Raw genomic sequence first — 5,891 nt, forward strand, 5'->3', positions numbered from 1 at the left:
TGTGTGTGTGTGTGTGTGTGTGTGTGTGTGTGTGTGTGTGTGTGTGTGTGTGTGTGTCTTTGTGTGTATAGTTATTAGTGAGGGATTATCAATCCGGGCAAAATACTTTATACGCTCTCTGTTAATACATCAGGCTCTGCGTATTCTTGTGTTAGATTATAGTTCATCACCATTCTATATTGTAAATCCGTTGTCGGATTTCCAGGTATACAAAACAAGGCATAAATAATGGTCAAAACATATTTCTTTATTGTAGTAAATCTGATATTGTAGTAAATCCAGATATTGTATTGAAATTTAGTATAGGCCACTTAGTTTTATGGTCAACTTAAATCTTTAATATTGGGTCATTCCTACTATCTCACATCGGGAGTGAAGTGCATTAGAAAAATAATGAATGGTTAATAGAATGAAAAAAAAATCAGCAGTAACAATCTTATGATGGAAAGACTCAGACAGCTTAAGAGTGGATAGTAGATAGAAAGAAAAAAATATTAGGTTAAACGTAAAATAAAATCAAATGAAGCTTTTTTACTAAAAAAGAACGAATAAAATAAAAAAGCCAAATATAATTATAAATTAAATTCAAAAACCGAAATTGAATTATAAGAAAAATTAAAATTAAAATAAACTAAAGAATATAAAAAAGATAATTTGCATTTATCTCATAGGTATCATATTCATCTTGACCATTGTTTCTCACCATGGCATTTAAGTTTTCTCGGGAACCTGCTGAAGGTTTTATTATAGAAATGCTTACAGCATATCGCTAATTCCTGTCTACGTTTAATTAGATTACTCTCTGACGTAAGTATTTGGAGTGACTCCACTCGGCAACGTTCGCATTTCATTCGTCCTATTTCATATGGTTTTGCTCTACTTCGAATCGACCAATTTAACTCATTCATATTAAGTTTTGTTGCTAGTAAGTTATCATATCAGCCTGCTAAGTGATGTCGAGTTTTCTCTATTTTCGTATTTAAACACACACGCACACTTTTATACATATATATGTATGTGTGTGTGTATATATATATATATATATACATGTATGTATGTATGTATGTATATATATACATGTATGTATGTATGCATGCATGCATGTATGTATGTATGTATGTATGTATGTATGTATGTATGCATAGGCGTTACCCACCACTCTCGTGTTTGGCCGAAAGGCCATATTTATTCCGTCTTCGTCAATCGTTTTAAATTACATTTGTTTACTTTCGTACATCCACTCTGTATTGTTTTGTTCGCTCGAGCCCTAATTCTCTGCAAATTTTGTGGGTGCCGCCGATATACGAAGTTCTCAGTCTTATCGTTAAAGGCGCGAAGCTGAGTATTAGCATTTTGGTCGATAACTGAAGAAGAATTAGGGTCCTTCTGTGTCTGTTCTACGTGTACGTTTTGTTGTATTTAATGCATTTTTCATTTATATATATATACGTATCCCAAATAATAAGATAAAGAAATATTTTAACACATCTTTAATAATCAGTTACAATTGTTTCTATAGCAACTCGGCTTGCAACACATCATGAAAGATATGTTAAAGTATTCCTTTGTCTGATTATTTGGATTATGTTTTATTCTTCGCTACACCTAGAACAGTTTTACCCTCGTGAAACCACACACACACACACACACACAAACAGAATGTGCAGTGATTAAACTGTCGTCTAAATTACAAAAAAAAATGAAAATAACACTGACATCTCATTTTAATAGATATATTTACCAAAATTACATTAAAATATCTTGAAATACTCAAGAGTAAATGTATTCAATAAAATCGCGATTGGCTTCAACCACAGCCTCCAGACGACTTCGGAATCTCCTGCAGCTCTTCTGGACAGTCTCCTTGTTTAAGTTGGTGAATGCTGCCATAATATTTGCCTTCGGTTCGTCTTTGGTGTTACAAGGAGGTTTGTTGGTCTCTCGCTCAACTGCGCCCCACACATAATAACCAAGGGGTTTGCAGTCTGGGCAGTTAGGTGGCCAGATGTTAGGGGTGATGTGGTCACAGAAATTGACTGACAGCCATGACTGGGTTCTCCTGCTTGTGTGGCATGGTGCAGAGTTCTGTTGCCAGATATAGGGTCTTCCAGCAGCCAGGCACTTGATGTAGGCCTCCGTGTTGAGTCTGAGGCCGTGTGGGAAGATGAATGGAGGCATAACGTCGCCATCACTAGTGATCACATCAAAAACCATGATGTTCACTAGATTTCTGGTTTTTATCACTCTCGTATATGTCCTCAGATTGACGCCCAAACACTCTGAAATGTTCGTATTGGAGCTTCCGGTGCAAATGCCAAGCAGTACAGCATATCGTTTCCAAATTTCTGGCAGAGTGAATTGCGTCATGGTGCTGTTTTTCTCACAGACGGTGCCCAACTAACCCTACTACACTGTGTAGTCGACAAAATATAAAACAATGCGCATGCGCGAAATTAATCTACTTCATTTATATATCTGCGTGTGTATGAGTGAGGAGGGAGCGAATGTATGTATGTATGTATGTATGCATGCATGTATGCATGTATGCATGTATGCATGTATGTATGTATATATGTATGTATGCATGTATGCATGTATGTATGCATGTATGTATGTATGTATGTAAAACAATGGCTAGAAAGTAACAACAGGTAGTATATATATATATATATATATATATATATATATATATATATATATATGTGTGTGTGTGTGTGTGTGTGTGTGTGTGTGTGTGTATGTGTGTGTGTGTGTGTGTTTGTGTATACATATATATGTTATATATGTATGACTGTATATACACACATCTGTATATTTGTATATATATATATATGTATATGTATGTATAGATATATGTAAAATGAATACGTGTATATGTGTGTGCGTTATGTTTGTGTATTGTGTGAGTGTTGTGTGTATGTACGTGTGTGTGCGCGCGTGAGTGTGTGTGCGATATGAAATTCAAGAATATAGTTCTAGGCTTGCCCTAAATTATTTTTCTAAACTTATAAACCCTTGAACGAAACACGTGTCTTACAAAGAGAATTATCACAATTTTGACCTAAATCACTCTTTCGGTAGCTTGTTAGTCATCAAGGGAAATTTTGCATATGAATTAATTGATTCGACGCAAGAGTATTCCGTTGGCCTAGCTCTAAAATATTTTTTTCAATTTATAATTTGAAGAGCGAACAATAATTAATTAGTAAAGCATGCGTTAACATATTTAATGAGGCGGAAACGATAACTTTAATTAATCAAGTCGGTACCTGCTCTGAGAAGGGAATAACATGATTGAACAATACCGAAATTTAAACAAAAGGAAGGGTAACTACTTGTATTCAAAAAAATTAATTAATATGATCAATAATTAATATGTTCTATGATGTTTACGTAATTATTCATCGCTGACTAATTACCTAATTTAAACCACCAAGTAATTTATTGTGGATATTGATTAGTATTAATATTTAAACAGTTTGACTGCGGGAATATGTGTGAATCTATACTCAGCTGTGATTGAATAAGTCAATGAGGAAAATGAACTGCATGAAATAGCAGTCAAAACTCTCTAAAATTGCACTCATTAAAAAAGGAAGGACACATTGAAGGGATGTTGACCCTACTTTAAAAAATTGCAAGATGGTCATGTTTGGAATGTCTTTGATCCTAGTTTTCCTCAATCGAAACATATTCGAGTAATGAGTATGTAACGGTTGAGTTTTTAGTTGAAGTCGAGGGTCATCAATTGTAACGGGTAAGATTGATTAGGTACACAATATTATGATATATCGGAGTCAGCAGTTGTAACGATGAGAATTTGTTATAACGGCAAGTTGTAAGATGTGAAAGATGAACAATGCATGAAGTTTTAGGGAAATATTTATTTACCGTTACGTTACAATACCTTGCTTCGACGGGCAGGTTATGATGAATCCAAAAGTATGCGAAGTAAAGTTTGTGTTTGTGTTCTCTTCATTGTTTAGAGAGAGAGATGGAATGATGTTGTAAGAGAACAGAATTAGAGCTAGTTAGAGCTGTAGGGTTGTGGGACGTTGTCTTACAGTTGCTGACAGTAAACTTCATTTCTCCTTCTGACCAAGGTTCTAGCTGGTCAGTCAGACTTCGTTCTCACTGAGTTGTCACCGAAGTGACTAACTCGTTGAGTCGTCACCAAATGACCGAACTATCTTTTTTGCTTGGGGTTTCTTGTTTTTATAACTCTCCAGAAGGATAGACACATCGTTGAGAACAATGGGCTTCGTTGGTGGTACTATGATATCTCTATTCTAGCTTTTGGTGAAGTAGAAGAGGTTATAAGGGTCAAGTGGTGAAGACATTATTTTGGCCTAACTAAAGGCAATCTGGCAAATGTAAAACTGCTGTCAGAGAAAAACCACCGTGAGAAAAGTTCCGTTGAACTGTTAATTTAAATTTGGCTATGGTGGCTCGAATCCAGTTCATGCCTGCAAGATTCACTACAAATACACTATGTCCTTACATAGAAGTAATTTTGTTTTTTGTTCTCTAACCTTATACCTGTTTCCATCGTTCGACTGCGGCCATGTTGGAGCACCTTCTTGAAGGGTTTTAGTCCAACACATCCACCCAAGTACTTATATTTATAGTCTGGTACTTATTCTGTCGGTCTCTTTTGCCGAAACAAAAGATACGAGGACGTAAACAAACCAACACTGGTCGTCAGTGGTGGTGAGACAAACACAAGCGCAAAGACACATACACACACTCTCACACACATGAATATGTATACGATGGGCTTCCACACAATTTCCATCTACTTAATTGCCTCACAAGGTATTGGTCGACCCGTAGCTATAGTAGAAGCCACTGACTGAAGGTGCCATGAAGTGGAACTGAACCCGAAACCACATGGTTGCAAAGCGATTTTCATATAGAGTATTTTAGATAATAGCCACAAAAATACTCAATTACAGTAATTTCATTAACTGAAATGTTGTGTTTGTAAAAGTATAACCAATTTATTGTGCATAAATTTTAAGAACGAAATCTTACATGGACCCCTACGGTCATATAGACTCCAGTTTAGTATCACTGGACTAGATTGTCATATCCTATGGCAATTTTACTTTATCGTTCTCTGCGACTGGCATCGGTTGGTATTCGTACCACGTGTTTTTAGTGCTACAATATCAAATCTTCCGCATTTTCAAAATTCAGTTTCGCAATCATTATTTATGTTATCAAGATCAACGGTATAGTTATCGATTGAGATGAAATCGTATCAGTTATCTTTTATTCATTTCAGTCATTCGTATGCAGCCATGCTGGAATATCAACCTGTATAAAAAATGAAATGTATTCTTTTAGATATTAAAATTATTTCATTTGTAATTTTGTTTTGTAATTAAGAATCCATACAACGTATAATATAGTTAATCATATTTGTATGTATGTATGTATGTCATTATTCAGTTTATTTCAAAATTTCTTGCCAATAGAGAAAGAACCGGTTTCTAACCTAGATCCAAGGTTCCTTCATTGGAATTTCAACATCAACAGCAGGATATTTTTGTTTGCATATATTTATGCATGTATGTATGTATGTATGTATGTATGTATGTGCAGATTTGCATGTTTTATGTATGTATTCTCATGCATATAGTTGCATATCTAGACATGCTCATGTATATTTAAATGATAAACTTCTGGGAGGTTTTACAGATTTTTACAGTTCCAGTGATGGATTGGATCTGTAGTCTTCGAATTAGCTTTCTCCTTTCTGGTTTTGAGAAACCAAATTTCTCAAGATTGGTATTTAAGCAGTTTGCTACATATCTCAGGACCCCAATAATTACTGGTATAAACGTGAACTTGTAATCTGGATAGAATAAATGCAGATTTCTCAATAG

Source organism: Octopus bimaculoides, chromosome 17 (assembly GCF_001194135.2).
Source record: "Octopus bimaculoides isolate UCB-OBI-ISO-001 chromosome 17, ASM119413v2, whole genome shotgun sequence".
Classification (NCBI taxonomy): Eukaryota; Metazoa; Mollusca; class Cephalopoda; order Octopoda; family Octopodidae; genus Octopus; species Octopus bimaculoides.